Here is a 20,332-nt window from a genome sequence, read left to right on the forward strand (position 1 = left end):
ACCCTGAAATAAAAAAGAGGCTCGGATAAGTTGCAAAGTCGGACGATCTCGCAGGTCCCCAGTACGCTGCCCCCTCCTCGACTCGAGTTGCCCGCTCGAGTGCACTGTTTAGAACACATACCCAGGTTTTGAACCTAGAATAACTTGACTTCATGTCGAATCCCTAGTAGGAGCGCTTAATTGCATCATGCTGCATTTGACTTAGGAGACTCAACACAAGGGTTGGGTCCGTCTAGGGCTAGCAACCTGAAATGAAAAGACCATCCTGATGCATCCTATTTGTTCTGTACATATATTTGTTTCGAACCAGCATGTTGACCGGCTTTTGAATCTTGGGAATGTTGGAAAATTGAGAAAAAGAGGAAAAGAGAAAAGAGAGAAATAACAGTTAAGGGGTTAATTGATTATTTTAGAAAAACCAATGACCAAATACTGTCGAAACTCTGCCGAAATTTTGAGAAAATGAAAAAGAAAAATGCTTTATTTTTAATAGTCTGTTTTACTAAAAGCAAAAGAAAAATAGAAAAAGAGTCTTTTATGGAAAAGGAAAAGAAAAAAAAAGAGTTTCTATTTTAGTTTGGGAAAAATAGGTTGTTTATTGTTTGTCGAAAATGAAAAAGAAAAAAAAAGTCGTTATTTTGTCTTGTTTTCAAAAAAATAGAAAGGGAAAAATAGTTTGTCTTGCCATTGAAAATGAAAAAAGGGTCTTGTTTTCAAAATATAGTTAGTTTCTCGGCCCGAACTACGCAGGTTTGATTCTCACAGGGCGTGAGATACATAGGCAACCCTCATCGGGTCCAATCTCCCCTTTGCAAAAAATAGTCAAAAAAAATATATCAAATTTTTAATTTTCATCGTAAATAAGTTAGGTGATGCCGTTTTTGTCAAAAAATAGTCGAATATTCCCGAAAGGCTGACTTTGCAAAGACGGTCATTTTTGGTCATTTTGATTTTTGACCGGTTGACTCTCACAGCCTGAAAATCTTCATTCTTGGGAGTGCTGAAATGCCATGTTCGAAAACCGAGTCTTTCATTTTACATTTGAAAAAAGGAAATAGTTAATTTTGTGCTGAGTCAAATAAAAGTTTTGTTTTTGCTTAAATCACTTTAATAAATGTGCAGGATGAGCACGATGCAAAACGAACCTTTCTCAATAATGACTAAAATCCCTTTCGAGTTGCGGCTATGGTGGAACGATTTAGGCAAAGAAGGACAAGATGAAGTTAAGAAATATCTGAAAGGTCTTAAGGGTTTATTGAAAATCAAGCCTCGAGGTGATATTATAAGAGCGTTGGTCACTTGTTGGGACCCGGCGCACAATGTATTCCACTTCTCAGATTTTGAGCTCACCCCAACTCTGGAGGAAATCGCCAGGTATATCGGAAATGCTGAGGTTCCATTAAGAGGAAAACATCTGGTTGCTCCAAGAGCCATCACGGTGCATCGGTTTTTAGACTCATTAAAGATACCCAGGACAGTCCATAATCCAGATTTGGGCAAAAGGCTTTTGCACTCTGCGCTTCATATACGACAGGTACGGCCACATGGGAGGGTTTAACAAGACGGACATCAAGCTATGCAGTAAAAATAACCGTCAAAATTGGGATGAGCACAGATGGGTGGCTTTCATGATAACCTTTTTGGGCCTCCTAGTGTTCCCAAGGAAAGAAGAGAATATTGATATAAAAGTAGCCGGGGTCGTCAGTACCTTGCTTACTCAAGATGAAAGCACTCTTGTGCCTATGATCGTGTCTGACATTTTCCGAGCTCTCACTGCCTGCAAAGCCGGAGACAACTTTTTGAGGGGTGTAACTTGTTGCTACAAATGTGGATGACCGAGCATCTATGCCACCGTTCCCATCTCTTGAGTTATGGTTCGTCTAACAAAACATGTATATGAGAGTTTTACACAAGGATTGACGGGGTTAGTCTGCCTTAAGGAGTAACAACATGGATATCATACTTTCGTACTCTCACGGACAGTCAGATACAGTGGACGTTGGGATGGTTTCCTGTTGAAGAAATCATATACGTGCCAGCAGCTAGGTCGTATTTTCTTTTGATGGACTTAAGAGCATCCAGCCTTATGCTGCATGTCGGGTTCTGAGACAACTCGGGAGATGCCAAATAGTGCCACGGGAGGAAGATCTTAGTGCTCAAGTAATTAAGATTAGCCCTGACGGACAGTTTCCCGAAACAAAAGTCCGCGAGATTTGGAATGAATGTCAATGTCTACAAGCAGATACGTGTGTGCAGGATCAAGCCAAAGGAGAAATGTCGCCAGAATACCTCGTATGATACAGAAGAGAGCTTGAGCATCAGAGGCTAGCTAAAAGACCCCACATCCACGATTTCACTGAATCATCACAAGAACAATGGGGTTGGCTAGCAAAAGAAGAAGGCTATCAGGCTGAAATCGGCAAGCTGAAACAATAGATTGGAGCTCTGAAATTTGAGAACAGTGTGCAAGTTGCTGCTGATCAGGGAGAAAAGAACAGGTTGGCCCAAGAAAATAAGGCGCTTAGGGCCTAAATCCAGCAAATGAGGATAGCTGCCAATAACCAACAAAGGAGCGGGTAGGACGAGCGGTTGATAAAGGGGCTGAAAAAGGAAATTAGTGAGTGCCGGGATGAGCTGAAAAAATCCGAAGGCACCATAGCAGAAGTCCAGGCAAGGTGGAAAAAAAGAACAGAAGAACGCACCCATTACATGCAACAATTAAAGAAGGATTATGAAAAGACCATTGCTAGTCTGAAAAGAAAAGTGGTCACCCTCGAGGATAAGGCAGCTAAGCAAGCTAAAGCTTTTGAGACCGAAAGTGGACACTGCTATGACTTACTAACCCGAATGGAAGTAGAAATATAGCAGTTGCAGGACCAGCATCTTCAGTATTCTCATGAGTTGGAGGCTCACAATAATCAAGTAAGGTGATTGCTTATAGAAAAGGGTCGAACAAGAGATAGGATTGAGACCATTGCTCACGCTATCTTTAGGAGATGTCAGGCATGTGAAGACATGACCCGCACTACCTTCTTTTCGGCAGTAATGATTTATGTCAAGCGAACCATGTATGAGCTGGAGCAACTTGAAAGGGATTTGGCACCTAAGCCCGCGGCGAGGTCGAACGATGCCCCGAGGGCACCTACTTTTGAAGCACTAATGTATTGATAGATCGAGTCTGTATTTTCCATTCTAGAGTTTGTTGTTTGTCAGTCTGTTTTCTTTTCGCGTCCAAGTATGCTAGTATGTTCGGAGTTTGTATTTGAGTTTAGTTGGAGTCCGTTATTTTCCATTTCAAAATGTTAGTTTGTAATAGAATGTTGTGGTAATGAAAATCTGAAAATTCCCAAAATTTGTTCCTTTATTTTGGCACATATTTTCACAAACTACGCCTGGTCTGATTCGTGCGGGGTCATGATACGTAGGCAATCTCCATAGGATTCGACCGTAACCAAGTAAAGAAAAGAAAACAAAGAAAGGGAAAGAAGAAAGGGAAAAGCGGAGATACGAGGAAAAAATGAATGAAAATAAGAGAAGAGAGAAAAGAAAAGAGAAAAGAAAACAAAAAGAAAAGAGAAAGCTTACAGTTGGAACTAAGGAAATGCCGGTATGACGCATGCGGTTGAACAAATGCATAATAGAAATGGTTAACTGTATAGGTGCATTCATGCCCAATGTGCGGTTATCCAATCTGTTAAAGCCTAATCGCTAACGGAATTGTTGTCTAAATGTGTGAGTCCAGGTAGGTGATTAGTTGTTTGGCATTCTGGCAACTCATCCATACAACACCCGATCTAAAGATAAAGTGAACATGACTGGCCCGGAATCTGATACGAGTATTGTTGACCCATCGAAAGAAGTAGAAGAAATGGACGTTCATGCAATGAGGGAGGAAATGTATAAGTTGAAACAACAGATGGCTGAAATGTACCAAGCCTGGGCGAAGGGGCATCCACCGCCAGTTTATCCCTCTAAGCCCGCTTATATCCCACCATTGGCTCAGCCTCAGGAGCCACCCACTGTGAATTCATCTCCAGCATTTCCACTCTACCAACAATGCCAAGGCACCACTTCTCATACATAACAGGCTCCTTCATCCAAACAAGTCTCATACCCTCATCCACCAATCACTCTCGTTTTTGTAGCACCTCCGCCAGCTACCCTACACCGATCCCCCAGTGAACCTCTATTCCAGATGCACGACAACCAGTATTATCCCCCTGAGACTACCTTTAAAGTACCAGAACCCTACTCTTATACCCCTCATCTTGATCTCACAGCAGGCACCGAGAATCCGCCCAAAAACCCTGAGCAGGAGGAGATGATCAGAAAGGTCAAAAGCCTGGAGCAATCATTCTGAGACATGAGGGGGTTAGGGGGCCAAGTAAGTGTGGCCTATAAAGATTTATGTATGTTCCCAGATGTTCAGTTACCGGCCGGGTTCAAGATACCTAAGTTTGATTTGTACGACGGGCATGGCGACCCAGTGGCACATTTAAGGGGATTCCGTAGCAAGATGAGAGGAGCAGGAGGGAGAGATGAATTGCTGATGGCATATTTCAGCCAAAGTTTGAGCGGATCGGCGTTGGAATGGTACACTAGACAAGACCATAGCAGGTGGTACACCTGGGATGACTTGGCCCAAGCCTTCGCCTGTCAGTTTTAATACAATCTTGAAATCATCTCAGATCGACTGTCATTGACAAAGATCGAGAAGAAGCCCAGTGAGTGCTTTCGAGAATATGGGTTCCGTTGGAGAGAGCAAGCGGCGAGGGTTGACCCCCCGATGAAAGAGAGTGAAATGGTTGATTATTTCTTGCAGGCTTTGGAGCCCACCTATTTTGGTCATTTGGTGTCAGCAGTGGGCAAGTCCTTTAATGAAGTCGTGAAAATGGGAGGCATGGTTGAGGAGGGACTCAAATCCAATAAGATCATGAGTTATTCAGCAATCAAAGCAACCACCCAAGCCATTCAAAACGGCACTGGGGGTGTGCTTGGGAAGAAGAAGAAAGAAGAGGTTGCAACTGTTGAATCCGGAGTATGGTCCAGGTCTAGAAGCCCTTCACCCTATTACAACCAACCTAGACCCCACCACCCAAATTACCCGTATACCCCATATGGCCCTCCTCAACACTATTATCCACCACCAGAGCCACATTTTTCCGTCCATCATGCCCAAACTTATACCCAGCCTCCGGCTCACGTGCAATGGCGTGCCCCGGCTACCCAAAACACATACCCAACTCCACAAAACACATATCCACACCCGAGACCTTATAGGCCAGGATTCGGCTTCCTCCCAAACCAGGCTTTCAGAAAGGAGAGAATGCAAAAACAGAAAACATTCACTCCGTTGGGAGAATCCTATACCACTCTTTTCCACAAACTGAGACAGATAGGCCTGTTGAACCCGGTTGAAGCCAAAATGCCAAATCCCCTTCCTAGAAATCTGGACCATTCAGTGAGCTGTGAATATTGTTCAGGGGCTCCCGGACATGATACTGAGAAATGTTGGAGATTGATAATTGTTGTGCAAGAGCTTATTAACACAAACAGAATCGAGGTTCAGGCCCCGAAGGCGCCCAATATCAACCAGAACCCGTTGCCAGCGCATCATGAGGCCAACATGATTAAACTGATACATAAGGGAGCAAAGTTTAAGAAGCCCTCACAGACAATCATGTTGATCCATTCTAGTGAAGCCAAAGTGAATAAAACGTCAGCTAGTGTGAAACCATCGGTTCAGTTGAAAAGAATAGACAACAATCCAGTTGTGGTGATGGGGAAAGGATCTTCCGTTGTTGCGAAGAAACCAGAGCTGATCAAGGTAGTGGTTCGGGGAGTATCAAGCACACATGCAGCAGTCGTGAAGGGAGCTCACATAGAACCAGTTGTTATAAAGCCAGTAACCCAGTTACTAGTAATTGACAGTAAAGACGTCCCGTGGAAGTATGATCAGGTAGTTGTGACCTACAAGGGGAAGGAAATCAAAGAGGAAGTCTGTGAAATACAAGGTTTAACTCGCTCAGGACGTTGTTTTCCCCCCGAAGAGTTGAGAAAGGCTAGGGCTCCCAAGGAAAATCCGGCGCCAGTTAAGAAAGCTATTACGGAGGAAGAGGCAGAAGAGTTCTTGAAAAAGATGAAAGTGCAAGATTATTCTATTGTTGAGCAGCTAAGGAAAACGCCAGCCCAAATCTCGTTGCTTTCGTTGCTTATCCACTCGGATGAACATCGTCGGGCTTTGATGAAGATATTGAACAAAGATCATGTCCCCGATAAAATTTCAGTGAATCATTTGGAGAAAATCGCGAACAAAATCTTTGAGGTAAACAGAGTGACATTTTCTGATGATAAATTGCCCGTGGAGGGTACAGAACATAATGGAGCTCTTTATTTAAACGTGAAATGTGAAGATTCGGTAGTCACTCGAGTACTGATTGATAATGGGTCAAGTGCCAATATATGTCCTTTGTCTACATTGAACAAGTTAAAGGTTGATGATGAAAGAATTCATAAGAATAGCATCTGCATTCGGGGGTTTGATGGTGGTGGTACAGACACAGTGGGTGACATCATACTTGAATTGACAATTGGTCCGGTCGAGTTCACCATGGAGTTTCAGGTGTTAGACATGGAGGTGTCTTATAATCTTCTGTTGGGGCGACCATGTATCCACGCTTCCAAAGCGGTGCCTTCTACACTACATCAGATGGTCAAATTCGAGTGGGATAGACAAGAGATCGCAGTACATGGGGAAGACAACATGAGCATTGTAAGTGATGCCATCGTACCCTTCATAGAAACTGATGATGATAAGGGGTCGTGGGTTTACCAGGTTTTCGATACAGTCTCAGTAGAAAAGGTTCCTGAGGGGAAAAGCATCCCGGTCCCCAGAATAACAGCTGCAACTATCATGGTAGCCTTTGAAAAGTTGAAAAACGGGTTTGTACCAGGCAAAGGGTTGGGTGCTGATTTGCAAGGTATTGTTCAGCCAGTTTATTTGCCCAAGAATCTGGATACCTTTGGGTTGGGTTTCACGCCTACGGAGGCGGATGTAAGACGAGCCTGCAAGATGAAGAAAAGAGGCTGGGTTCTTCCCAAACCAATTCCACGTCTGTCCGGGTCCTTCGTCAGGCCAAGTATCGGGAAGCAATTATTGGCAGAGGTGTTTGGTCCACTGATTGGTGCGGATGGGAACTTGGAGAAAGGTCTTGAGAAGGTATTTGCTGAGGTGAACATGGTTGAGGTCGGGGAAGGGTCGAGCAAAGCAGATATACAGTACATCGGGACACATGCTAATGTCAACAACTGGGAAGCCACTCCTATTCCATCTTGGTGGGAGTCGCGGTAGTGGGTTTTGTTTTCCTTTTGTTCACCTGAATTATTCCAGGGTTTGTAATTCAGTTGCTATGTTTCGTCCATTTGGATGAGTTAAAACCATGTTATCTTTACAATCAATGAAATGCAATTCTGTTTCTTTCTTAATTCCTAATTTTGTTTCCATTTCTTTTTCTTTTTCTTTCTGTACAGTTCTTTTTATGCTGATATCGATGACATGACATGCATGAGGAATCTTCGGCCCATTTTTAAAAGCCAATCTAATTCAGAAATAATAATGCAAGAAATTGAGTGTCATGATGAGGTGGAATATGATGATGACAAGGCCTATGAGGAAGTTAGTAAACAATTAAGTCACTTTGAAGAAAAACCCAAACCTAACCTAAATGACACAGAAGCAGTTAATCTAGGGGACCCAGACCATGTTCGTGAAACTAAAATAAGTGTTCATGTGGAGCCACAGCTCAAGGAGGGGATAATCAAAGCATTGTTAGAGTACAAGGATGTTTTTGCATGGTCATATGATGATATGCCGGGTCTAAGTACCGATTTAGTGGTTCACAAATTACCCACTGACTCGGCATTCCCTCCTGTCAAGCAGAAGTTGAGAAAGTTCAAAACGGACATAAGTGTAAAGATCAAAGAAGAGATTATCAAGCAGTTCGATGCGAAGGTCATTCAGGTTACACGGTATCCCACCTGGTTAGCTAATGTTGTGCCTTTGCCAAAGAAAGATGGCAAAACCAGGGTGTGTGTCGATTATCGGGATCTTAACAAGGCAAGTCCAAAAGACAATTTTCCGCTGCCGAATATCCACATATTGATTGATAATTGTGCCAAGCATGAGATTGGTTCTTTTGTGGATTGTTACGCGGGTTATCATCAGATTTAATGGACGAGGAAGATGCAGAAAAGACGGCATTCATCACGCCATTGGGAACATACTGCTATCGGGTCATGCCGTTTGGTTTGAAAAATGTTGGGGCAACTTATATGAGGGCAATGACAACAATATTCCATGATATGATACACAAGGAAATCGAGGTGTATGTGGACGATGTGATTGTAAAGTCTAGACAGCAATCTGACCATGTCAGGGATTTGAGAAAGTTCTTCCAAAGGCTTCGCAGGTTCAATCTCAAGCTTAATCCTGCAAAATACGTATTCGGGGTGCCGTCTAGAAAGTTGTTGGGGTTCGTAGTCATCCGCCGGGGTATTGAACTGGATCCATCAAAAATCAAGGTCATCCATGAATTGCCACTTCTGAGGAACAAGACCGAGGTGATGAGTTTGCTGGAGAGATTGAATTATATCAGTAGGTTCATCGCCCAGCTCACGACAACTTGTGAGCCTATCTTTAAGCTGTTAAAGAAAGACGTTGTGGTCAAGTGGACAAACGAATGTCAGGAGGTGTTTGATAAGATAAAGGGGTATTTTTCAAATCCACCCGTGTTGGTTCCACCAGAACCAGGGCGACCTTTGATTCTATATTTAACGGTATTGGACAATTCGTTCGGCTGTGTATTGGGTAAACATGATATCAATGGAAGGAAGGAGCAGGCCATCTACTACCTCAACAAGAAGTTCACACCCTACGAGGTTAAGTATACTTATCTTGAAAGGACATGTTGCACCCTAACTTGGGTGGCACAAAAGCTGAAACACTATTTGTCATCTTATACTACTTACCTCATATCTCGTTTGGACTCGTTAAAGTATATCTTTCAGAAGCCTATGCCCACAGGGAGGCTTGCAAAGTGGCAGATCCTGCTCACAAAGGTTGACATTGTCTACGTGACTCGGACCGCGATGAAAGCACAGGCCTTGGCGGACCATCTGGCCGAGAATCCGGTTGATGAAAATTATGAACCTTTGAAGACTTATTTCCCTGATGAAGAGGTGACGCATGTTGAAGAGTTGGAACAAGTTGAGAAGCCAGAATGGAAACTTTTCTTTGATGGGGCCGCAAACATGAAAGGCGTGAGAATAGAAGCGGTGCTTATTTCTGAAACAAGGCAACATTACCCTGTTACAGCTCAACTTCGTTTTTATTGTACGAATAATATGGCAGAATATAAGGCATGTATCTTGGGGTTGAGATTAGCTGTAGATATGGGTGTCCAGGAAATCTTGATCATGGGTGACTCGGACCTACTGGTACACCAAATTCAAGGAAAATGGGAAACACAGGACTTAAAGCTTGTACCGTACCGACAATGTTTGCATGAGCTTTGTCAGCGGTTTCAGTCAATAGAATTCAAGCACATTCCAAGGATTCATAATGAAGTGGCCGATGCGTTGGCTACTCTGGCATCGATGTTACACCATCCGGATAAGGCTTACGTGGACCCTTTGCAGATTCAGGTCCACGATCAGCACGCTTATTGTAATGTAGTAGAATAGGAACTTGACGGTGAGCCATGGTTTCATGACATCAAGGAATATATCAGGATGGGTGTGTATCCTATACAGGCCACAGGTGATCAGAAACGAACAATTCGACAGTTGGCAAGCGGGATTTTCCTTAGTGGAGGAGTGTTGTACAAAAGAACTCCAGACCTCGGGTTGTTGAGGTGCATGGATACGAGGCAGGCCATATCTATCATGACTGAGGTACATTCGGGAGTCTGTGGACCACATATGAGTGGATATGTTTTGGCAAATAAGATCCTACGGGCAGGTTACTATTGGCTTACTATGGAGCGAGATTGTATCAGTTTAGTATGTAAATGTCATCAGTGCCAAGTGCATGTAGACTTGATTCATTCTCCGCCATCAGAACTACATACGATGTCCGCACCATGGCCTTTTGTTGCCTGGGGCATGGATGTTATTGGGCCAATTGATCCAGCAGCGTCAAATGGGCACAGGTTTATTCTGGTAGCTATAGATTATTTTACCAAATGGGTGGAAGCTAAGACGTTCAAGTTTGTGACCAAGAAAGCTGTGGTGTATTTTGTGCATTCGAACATTATTTGTCGGTTTGGGATCCCAAAGGTGATTATCACCGACAATGGGGCTAATCTCAATAGTCATCTGATGAAGGAGACATGTGAGCAGTTCAAGATTACTCATCGTAATTCCACTCTATACCGCCCTAAGGCAAATGGTGCGGTTGAGGCAGCCAATAAGAATATAAAGAAAATACTCCGGAAAATAGTGGAAGGATCTAGACAGTGGCATGAAAAGCTGCCTTTTGCATTATTGGGATACCGCACCACTGTTCGTACCTCGGTGGGGGCAACTCCTTACTCTTTAGTGTATGGCACGGAAGCAGTGATACCCGCAGAAGTGGAAATCCCATCTCTCCGAATCATAGTAGAGGCTGAGATCGATGATGATGAATGGGTGAAAAGCCGCCTTGAGCAGTTGAGTTTGATTGACGAGAAGAGATTGGCATTAGTATGTCATGGTCAACTGTACCAGCAAGGAATGGCAAGAGCGTACAATAAGAAAGTGCGTCCGAGGAAATTTGAAGTCGGACAGTTAGTGCTGAGACATATTTTGCCTCATTGGGCTGAAGCAAAAGGAAAGTTCGCCCCGAACTGGCAGGGGCCATTTGTTGTAACTAGAGTATTGTCTAATGGTGCACTATATTTGACAGGCATAGAAGGAAAATGTGTAGAAATGACCATCAATTCTAATGCGGTCAAGAGATACTATGTATGATTTGTTTATTGTTATTGTACTTGTTTGTATTTGGCACCTTTTAAAGATTGAAATGACGAAGGCGTTTTGTTCTGCTATCCAAACACTTTAGCCCTTGTTATCCCCTTTGAGCATTAATTATTTTCATTCATACCCCTCTTTCGGAATCAAAGGCACAATCAAGAAACGCAGGTGCCGGACATAAGGAAAAGAAAAAAGAAGAAAAGAAAGTGAAAAGAAGAAAGAAAAGAAAGGGAAAAGAAAAGAAAATGAAGAAAAGAAAGGAAAAGAAGAGCAGAAAAGAAAAAAAACAACGTAGTCTCTATGACGTGAACTACGTTTGACTTGATCCCGAAAGGGTACGTAGGCAGCCTCTCTTAGGTTCAGTCATACCAAAATAAAAATCCAAAAGTCCCCAAGCAAGAAACTGAGGCAGAAGTCATGGTTGTTGTAAGAAATCTGATTTCGAAAGTTGTAATTTTAACCCATTTTGAAATTATTTTGAGACTTTCATACCCTTTCTTTCTAGCCCCGTCCAAAGCCCACATTACGGTCCAAAGAAAGGCCTTCTGATCAATCTTTGAGAAATGCCAAGTCAAGCAGGTAAATGTAATTCATGTCTGAGGCAACACTCTGGTTCAAGCAAGAAAAGCAAAAAGATAAAAATGAGAGAGTCTTATTGGTGAAAACCTGCACAGGCACCGTAAGGCGACGGGAGTTGAGAGAAAGAATAAAATGAGAGAGTCTTATTGGTGAAAACCCTTGCGGGCACCTTGAGGCGAAAGTGAGTTGAGAAATGATTGATGGAGAAAGGTCTGTTGGTGGAAAATTGTTTCGAGGAACCATAGGACGAACAAGGCTAAGGTTTGGATAAAGTAATGAAGTGATGGAAATTCTGGGGCAACAAAGGGTGGCGACCAAGAGTTGGTTAGTTGGACAGATTGGGCCGATTAGTCCGAAATGCATATCATGACGATTGGTACCGGCTGTTCCGGTAAGATAAGTTTCGTTCCCCTTTTCTTTTTAGCAGTCATCCAGTTTTGGATTCTTCTTATCCTTAACTCGTAAACTCATTGCATTTCATTTTCTTTGGGGGTTTTATCTATCTAAAATGTTTCAATGTCAGTTTTGTTCAAAGCAAGTGGAAAGGGATTTCAAAACTCACTACCAGATTCCGGAAAGTGTAAAGCGTGATGTGGTCAGAGCATGTCAAAAACAATGTGATGAAAGGTGGAATACAGGGAATCACCGGAAATGTCATCGGTGGAATGATTGGGAAATGTCGTGGGAAGTGCAAAGGTTCAGAAAAAGGGTCAGAGGTGTGAAGCAACAATATGGATACAGAACACTCGGTTTGCCAGAGTCAGGGGTTCGAAGATCAGTCAGAAAGTCAAAGCGGTTCAGGGCCAGTTCGGGAAGCCAGTCGGAACAAAACAATGCAGCAGAAAGATCTCCAGCAAGAATGCCACCAACTAACCACCATTTTGAACTGACAAATTTTCTTTGATTAAAATAGGGGCAGAAAAGTTCGTTGGTTTCAGAGGAACTCTCTGTGGAGAAAGGCATTCACCAAAAAGGTTTGCTTTTTAATTTTCAGGACCCTCTTGGAAAATGGGACCTAGTTTAAAGTTCAAAAATAACATAATCTAGCATAAACGTACCCTAAAGGAGTATAAGTTGGTTTAGAAGTGTGCATGTTTGAGACGGGATTCAATTAGGAGTTTCCAGGACCCTCCTGAATAATGGGACTTAGCTTTAAGATTTCAATTAGATAACCACATTTAGCGTAAACTCTGTTGTAGGGTAGTGTAATTCAGACATGAAAGTTGTCACCCTTAAGATAAAATTTGACCTTTGATTTTCAGGACCCTCCTGGATAATGGGGAGTAGTTTAAAGATCCTCTTAGATAGCAAGATTTAGCAGAAGTCACACCTGTAGAAGATATAACTTAGATTTTAATCCGTCGTTTAGTTAAGGGTTGTCAGGACCCCCCTGAATAATGGGACCTAGATTTCAAATCCTTAGTAATACTTGGTAATATGGTTTAGTTTTACAATCACATCTGCCCCCAGCCACCAAACTGGGGCAGAAACGTTTCTTTGTTTTGTCTATTTGAAGTCAGGAGCCCGCCTGAAGAGCAGGGAATACTTTCAAACGCAGCAGTCAGGAGCCCGCCTAGAGAGCAGGGAATACATCTCAAGTTAGAAGTCAGGAGCCCGCCTGGATAACAGAGGAATACATTCAAGTTCAAGTTCAGCAGTTAGGAGCCCACCTGGATAACAGAGGAATACATTCAATTTCAAGATTCAGAAGTCAGGCGTCTGCCCGGAGAACAGAGACATACAGTTCAAGTTTCAGTAATCGGGAGCCCACCCGTACAATAAGGGAATACATTCAAGTTCAGCAATTTGAAGAAAGGAACAACACTTCAGTTTGTAGTTTGCAATGGCAACAAGGGATTTTACCAAGAAAACACAAGACAACAAGGCAATGAGGAAGTACAACAACAAGTTTGAAGAATTTAGATAGGATTTTGTAATTCATAGGTCATAATTTAGTTTAGCTTCTTTTATTTTGCCATGGTGTAATAAGGAAGGTCAGCAAGCAGTAGCAACAGCAATCGCAGTGAAATCATAGCTCCTGGTTGTCCCAGCTACCAGCCACTCCTGAACTACACTGACCTAATTCCTGTTTAGTCCAGGATATGTAAGCAACCTCCGAAGCAGGGTGCGGTCAAACTTTTAAAAAATGCTTCACACGGAATATTCAAATGGGCAAAAATCGCTCATTTCCGCTCACTTATCTTTGCACGAAAACTCTTTGTGTTTCCGGGTAAAGAGGGGCAACTGTGAGCACGTGATTTTTGCCCAAAGCAAATTATTCCCAGAAATTCAAACAAAATAATTTCTTTATTATTTTACAATTTTTGTGAATTTTGGTGTCATTTCTGTTAATTGTTGCATTTTATCTGTGCATTTTAATTCATATGAAAAATACAAAAATATGGATTTGCATTTAGGATTTAATTTCATATTTTTAGTATTAATTAGGGGTTAATTTGTTTTAGAACAAAATATGAAGAAAATAACAAAAATAGTTCACTTTTGCATTTTTAAATTGTTTAATTGTGAATTCGTCCCGAAATAGTTTTTAAAATAATTTTAGAAATCAATTAATTTAATTTTGAAATATATTAGGACTTTATTTTAATTGTTGCAATTTTATAAAATCTGAAAAATACAAAAAATATACAAGATGAAATACAAAAGAAAATTAGATAAAAGAAACAAATGAAAAGGGAAAAATAAAAATAGAGAATAAGGCTGCTGAATTGGGCTTGCCATGTTTATCAACTCAGGCCCAAAACAATTTAATGGTGACCGACCCAGCCCAAACACCATTCCCCACCCGGTCCAGTTCTCTATCAAAACGACGTAGTCTCGTCTTTGTTTGATCTTGGCCATTGATTTCCTTTGATCCGACGGTCAAGAAATTTCCCCCTTTTACATATTATTGTCTGAATAAGGCAATTAACCCTAAGACCAAAGTCCTCTTCCTCGTACTTTCCTGTAACACCACCGGAGCCGCCGCCAGCGGTGAACGACACCTACGCCAATCCGTCCCATATTCACACCATAGATTCCTCATGAATCCCTCTTTCTAACCATGTCGTTGGTGTCCCTCGAATCGTGGCGGAGCTCGTCGAATATCCGGTTAAAGTTTTCCGGCCACGACATCGGTTACGCCAAACAGCCCCAAATTAACACCCCAGTATCCTCTCTTCATCCTTTATCGAACACCTTTAACCCCGTCCTTCAACTATGGGTGGAATCGTTCGAATTTAGGTTTGAAAATTTTCCGACGAACCTGGGTTTCATCAAACTTCACCAAATCGGTGCTATGGGACTTTCCCCGCCTTCCTCATGATATTTCTACCATCACCGGGGGTCAAACGACAACAGGACTGCTTGAATATTCGAACCAAGTGTTAGCAGACCTTAAGACCATCTGTGAGTTCTCGAGTGGTTTAATATTCTTCTGTTTGTTCCCCTTCTCATCTAGGTTAATTTCCAATTGTAATTTGCATGTCTATCGTTCTTTTCTCATCTTGTGTTTTGAGTCTTTCGGTTGTTCGCCTGACTCACCTGGGCTTGATTGATAATAGGTTAATGGTTAGTTCTTAGTTTATGTAAATATCCCTTTAAAATTCTAATTCCGCATAAGTATAATCAATATTTGTTGTTTGATTCTATTAGACTGGCTTCAAGATTTTCTTTAGTTTAGCGTAATGATTTAGTATTACCTCCATGTTATAATTGTTCCACTTTCTGGGTAATCGAGTTGTTTAAGGGAATTTAGGGTAAATTGTTTGGTTTGATAGTTTAATTTTGTTTGGGGGTTTGGGGTTGATTTAATTAGGGAATGTTTAAATATGCAGTTAATAAGTTTCGGATAATTCCAAGGGGGTAATTCAGGGAAGGGGTAAGGGTAAAACAGGGAATGCATATTAGCATTTCCTAGAAGCTTCTAGGTGTAGGTGTTAAGGCATATTTCAGTTAACATAGAGGGTTGACTTGAGTCACAAGGCAAGAAGTAGGGGATTGAAGTTGAAATTTAATAGGGACTGACATAGAAAATAGAAAATAAGGGTTGCCCTCAGCTCTGCCTATAAAAGGCATGCCTAAATGCCTTAATAGAGAGGTTTTTTTGGGAGCCCCAATATTCCCCAAAGAAAAACTCCCAGTCCAGAACTGGAACTAAAAACTTCAGATTCAAATTTTCTTCTTTAATTTAAAAAGAGAAAAAATGCAGTAAAAAAATCAGCAAAAGTACTGTTACATTGAGCTTTTGGCTCAATCTCGAAATTTCAATAGTTGCTCTTGGTCTCATAGCTTGATTCTAATGTGTTGAAATTCTTCTGAGGTCTATTAGTTCAATTTGGGTTAATTCAAGCTCAATTTCGATTTATTTGGGTGCATTCAGTTGATTTGTGGTCGATATCTAATTTTAATCTGGTTTCGAGTTCATTCTGGGATGTGTTCCATTTTCTGGGTTGTGCATTTGTGTTTGGTTGATCATCCATTGGTTTGCTGCATTTGAGTTGCTACTGACTGACCATTCCTCTGTTCCATTTCATAAAACATGTACCCGTCAAGCCTTTAATGTAGCATTTCCTGTTGAAAGTGAAATAAAAATGAAGATCCATCACTGCTTTATCTCTACCATCACAATAGTTTAATTTTACATTAGATCTCTTTGGCTTTGAGATGTTTGAATACTGTAATTAAAACTTAAAGTATGAATGGACTGAAACTGTGCTCTATGAGCTATACTGTCATTTGATATGTCTTGAATGTATGAGAGCTTTTGATTTCGCACATTAGTTGTATTTAGTGTTATGTTAGGATAATGGAATAGTCAGGTTAATTGGTTAACAGTTTGTTTCATGAGTTTATTTGAAAGTAACGAAATGGACCTCTAGTAGCTGCGAGTTTTCAATCTATAATCAAATAAAGATGTGCAAATTTTTTCCTAGTCGTGCTAGGTTGCTCGGGAAAGGGATATAGCTGCCTTTGAGTATTTCATGTCGTTACCATGCTTATAAGTAGGAAGTAAACAAGAAAGCCTGATTTTGTTCGTAAAAATTGTTGTAAATTTCAATTAGAACTGGAGTTGTAGAATTCACACTTTACTTGCAATAAGTGATTTGAGTAACCAACTGTTGTTTGTAGTAAGAAGTCCAGCATTGGCTGAGCAAATTAATAGGCCTGCCGGCTCAGAGGATTCGATCCCTCAACTCTCTTCCCACACGGCCTGGTTAGCTGTGAGTTTGGGCTGATCTCAGGCCCAATCTAGGTTATTGGAGTTTCCGCTTGGGACGCTCGGCATGGGCTGTCTGGGCCCAATGCCCAAAGGACGATTAGTTTGGTAATACTTAATTGACGGGCTTTGGTTTTGCTATATAATAACTAATTAGGACTCTTTTCTTTATTTCTTTAAGAGACAAAATAAATAAATAAAATCATAGTCACTTCAGGGTTAACCTTTAAATAAAAATGACGGGACGAGCCTCGCCAAACAAAACACATAAATTGCGGGGGCCTCAATAAATGGCTATAATAAGAATACGTAGAATTCGGAAGGGGCGTTCAGCGAATTTCACGGTTTTCCCAAAATAATAATACGCTAGACTCTTTAAGCACGACTTTAATAAAACTACGTTCCTAAACTCGGGTGCGCATTGATGCGACCCAGAGATTTGGAATGTGTTGAAAATCACGGGTGCATTGATTACGACGTGGTTCGAAACGCATTTTCACGACATTGCAATTCTTTTAAAATAACGATAAAAGCGGTTTATGAGTAAAAGGCACATAAGCTAGCATGTATTAAAATCAGATAAAATCAAATACAATAGTTGAGCGATCGTGCTAGAACCACGGAACCCGGGAATGCCTAACACTTTCTCCCGGGTTAACAGAATTCCTTACTCAGATTTCTGGTTCGCGGACTGTTAACAGAGTCATACGTTTCCTCAGTTCGGGATACAACCGATGACTTGGGACACCATTAATCTCCCAAGTGACGACTCTGAATAATAGTAATAAATCCCATTCTGATTGTCCTTTAATTGAAAAAACTCCTTTATGCCCTTACGGGGTGTAGTGAAAAAGGAGGTGTGACAAGCACGTGTTGGTCAGCGATCTCTATTGTGTGTTGTTACCCGTCCCTTCTTAATGGTCTTGGAGGAAATGTAGGACCCCTACCTATGGATAGTTCTAGACAAACCCCTAAGGTTTAAAGGAGAAAACACTAAGGCAACAGGCAAGAACAATTAGGACTTTAGCATATAAGATAGAAAAGGAGCAATTAGAGGCTCAAGTTTACCTCCATGAACAATGCACATAGGCAGCACGACTCAAACACAGATAAGGGCCTTTTGTTGAACAGTATCTTAAGGCATGATGTCTAAGTGAATATCAAGACACAGAAGATAGGCAGTTTATTTATTTTATAAACTCAGAAGTAATGGTCCTATCAGTTTACCTACTGATTTTTAAGCATGTTAAAATCAGAACGACATTAAGTAACAGAAACAGTTTCAGAGTTACAGGATTTGAGAATGCCCTATAGGCTTGCCTACACATGGAATAATGATAACTACGTTTTATATAGTAAAACAGGCCAGATTTTAAAACAGACGTTTGAATCCATATAGGCATGCTATCTAATAATAGATTAAGGTAGTTTTGGATAGAATTCATTTCAGGGAAAACAAACCGTTAATTAGACTAGTTTCGAAGTGAACTAATCGTGAACTGGATTGACTGATTTTAGATCTAGGCAGAGTTTCTAGTGTTGTTCCATATAGGCATGACATCTAATTGTTTAAGAACTGATGTTGGAAACTTGTAGGCACGATAACAAACGAGAATACATGTAAACACTCATTATAACAGAAGTTGAACTGGACCATATCCTATAGGCATGGTATCTACTTGTGAAGTTGATTTTAAGACCTATAAACATAATTTCTATTATTGGAACTACTTGAGACTTATAGGCATGATTTCTAACATGGTAAGGCAAAACATAGCAAAATATAAAGTCCTATATGCATGGTTTTCTACCCGTATTACCCCACAAATATGTAACTACCCACCCTTTTTCACTAGTTACCCCAATATTCATTTACAATTATTACAGACAATATGAAATGAATTACATAAATAGATAAACAGAAAAGAAGAAGTTATACTATAGGTAGCCTGAAGCAGGACCAAGTGATTTCCCAAGACCTCCAATAGCCTCAAATGCCAATTGCATAGACAATATTATTGTCTGGGTGCGTTAGAGTTCCCTAAGGATCTCAAAGATCTCGGGCAGTGCTCACACCTAGACTTTGTAACCAAATTGAGTAAGTGCAGTGTGGAAAGGCCAGCCTCAGTGTGCCAGAGTTTAGAGGGTTCTCAAGAGGATCCCAAGGCAGTACATACACTAGAGGGGGCAGGATCTAGTGACTTAGGAGTAGAGTGAGAGTACTTGACATAGTTTGAAAGGTTTTAGTGGAACAGTGTTAAAGAGGTTTGCTTGAAATAGTTTTATAAATAATAGGGTTGTTTAGTAAAACAATTTTTGGAAAACAATCATATAACTCAACAAACAACAGGTCAGTCAAGCAAGTTCAACAAACACTCAGGGAACAAGTCTCCACACAGGGTCAATTGGTGGTTGGGGACAATTAGGGTAGGTATGATGAACACATAATAGGCAGAAGTCCTTTGCCTTTAGTGTAGGTAGTAAGACATAGATTTAGGAGTGTTAATTAGAACACAGCTACAGAACTAAAGATACCTATGGGGATTCATAGGAGTTGGGAGATAGTAGAGTATAAGACTTTATACTAAACATGGCAGAGCATAATATTAAAACAACTTGGGCAATAGCCCAACAAGTGCATACTAGAACTAGTAGACAGGCATTAAACAGAGTAGAGCCAAGTTACTAGTTCATGAGAGCATGTTGAAGCAAAGAGATTAATTACATGTTGAACAGCAAAGCCATAGGTAAAAACAAATCGGGAACATGATGAACTGCAGTATTAAAAGAAACATATTATTTTTGGGGCTTGAATTGAAATCAGAGCATACCAGTATAGAGATAGTAAACACAAGGTGAAGAACAGGAGAGCACAATTATTAGCCTTGGCTTACAGCCGGCTAATTCAAATAGTAGCGAGTAACAAAGAAAGAAAGCCGAAAGCTTTTAGGGTGAGAGAGAGAGTTTTGAACCAATGTGTTCGTGTGTTTGTGTTAATGAGAGAATGTGTATATATAGTAGTTCGAAACTAGGTCAAGTAAGGCAAGAATCGCAATAGTGCAGTAATTATGGAACTCAGAATCAATTAGAGCAAAATCAGTACCAGCTCTCATAAGTTAAGGGAATTAGTTCAAACGGTAAGAACAAATAACAAATAAGGAAAGAAGTCACTGTATGACCAATAAGGAAAGATTTCAAATTCATTAAGTATAGGGTAAACAATTAGGGCTAAGTTCAGAAAACTCTAATTAAGGAGATAATTAGAATAAAGTACTAATGCAGACAAGGTAGCAAATCAATCAATTTGAATAGAAAGAGTAGGAATCGAAGGTTTAAAGGAAGGTCTTCCAATCATACCATGAATTAGGGAATCTTGAATCAATCAAAGAGAAAGTCATGATTCGGTGTTCAGCATATGAATAGAGTGAGATAAGAACAACCAGACATAGCAAACACAAAGGTGAAACATCACTGATAGAAATAATCAAGTCTTGAACAGTCAAGATGGACACAAGCACATAGAAG

Source organism: Nicotiana sylvestris, chromosome 8 (genome assembly GCF_000393655.2).
Source record: "Nicotiana sylvestris chromosome 8, ASM39365v2, whole genome shotgun sequence".
In the NCBI taxonomy this organism is placed as follows: Eukaryota; Viridiplantae; Streptophyta; class Magnoliopsida; order Solanales; family Solanaceae; genus Nicotiana; species Nicotiana sylvestris.